The sequence below is a fragment of the Pseudomyrmex gracilis genome, unplaced genomic scaffold (assembly GCF_002006095.1).
Source record: "Pseudomyrmex gracilis isolate BER0280 unplaced genomic scaffold, ASM200609v1 scaffold_346, whole genome shotgun sequence".
Classification (NCBI taxonomy): Eukaryota; Metazoa; Arthropoda; class Insecta; order Hymenoptera; family Formicidae; genus Pseudomyrmex; species Pseudomyrmex gracilis.
Genome location: NW_018020930.1, coordinates 94,660 through 96,345, shown reverse-complemented (window position 1 = coordinate 96,345; position 1,686 = coordinate 94,660).

The window sequence follows — 1,686 nt, the reverse complement described above, 5'->3', positions numbered from 1 at the left end:
GAATCGTACGGTGTCGAATAATTTGGTGTCGAATAAATCTGTGTCGAATCGAGCGGTGTCGAATCGTACTGTGGTCAAACGGAACCCGCCCGTTCGAAAGTTAGGGGCTGACCTCGAGTTGTGACAAAAATACTAACTTTGCGAAATGGTGAAAGTTGAGTCGAAAATAGAGTTGTCTAGAGTAAACTCGACGTGTTCGGTCAAAATTACGTATTTTTGGAAAAATGTACCGGTTAGGTCCAAAAACCTAACTTTGACCCGAAGGTACTAACTTTGCGAACTGGTTGTAATTGGGTCAAAAACAGGGTTGTCTAAAGTGAACTCGGCGTGTTTAACCGAAATCACGCGTTTTGGAAGGTTACACCGGTTAGGTCGAAAACCTAACTTTAACGAAAGGTACTAACTTTGCGATTTTGCTGAAATGGGACCGGAAATAGGATTTTCTAAAGTAAACTCGTCGTGTTTAGTTGAAATTTCACATATCTGAAAAATGCACCTGTTAGGTCAAAAACCTAACTTTGGAAAAAATTTTGGTATTTGTCAAAGTTGCAGCAGAACGTCTATTTGTGGCCAAATAAACGTCTCGGACCAGCATTAGTTCCAAATCCTAATTTTGGCAAAAAATTTAGTTTTTGGTAAAAGTGAACCAGAGCATCTGTTTGCGACCAAATAGACGTTTCAAGTTAAAATTTATTAGTTTTAGAAAATCTTATTTTTGTCCTGGTCGTGCGCGTGCGTGAGAGCGGAGTGGGGGTGACGCGGCGACTTGGCGAAGCCAAGCGCGTCGCGAGTCAGTCGTAAACGAGCATCCGCTTAGATCGGACGCAATACCATCGTTTCGCTCAAGAGACGCACACGAACGTTCTAAAGTAAATTGGTCGTTGTAAAAGCGTGTCGCGCTCATTGTAGTTATTAAAAGCATAAAAGTACGCGATACCGAAAACGGTTGCGAATAACGCGTTCTGTGTAAAGAACTCTGTAACACGAAAAAGTTGTTAGAAATAACAAGTGTTAATAAACATTTTGTAAACTCTACAAACAATAAACTCAGTGAGTGATTATTTCATATTACCTGAACCCAGAAGGAACAAAGGCAGTACCAGAGGTCCGTTGTCCGCATATATCGTCCGGAACCCGAAAGCAGAGGAAATCCAAAAGCGAGAGCGGCAAGGTTGGATTTTGTTTATCTGGTGAGTCCGTTCCTAAAACAGAACAAAAAGTCGTATCCTTCCTACTTGGTTGGTCAAAGTAGGTGGCGACCGTAAATCAATGCGCTAGAGACAGTCCCGTCCGGTTACAACCGTACTAGACGACGTCATTTTTACTGTGACGTTCCCTTCTTGTTTGTATTGAAAAAAATTGATGGAATAATACCGTAACCTCAATTTTTTGTTTGTTTACTTGCGTTCTGTTTCCGTGAGGCTGGGTCCATAACTTGTTGAAAGTAATCGGTTGTGGAAGGGCGATGACAAACGACACTGCTCAATACACACAGGATGTGATCCTTGAATAACTTGTTTATTATAAAAGATGTTGTGACGGGGCAGCCCGTCACTGTATATATTTTCTATAGTTTTTATATAATATATATATATGGATATATCTAAAGCGTAATGTTATTACCCGTCCCTAAATAGCAGCTAGATCGCACCAAAAGTGCTACACCGCGCGCACCTCGAGCCGTCT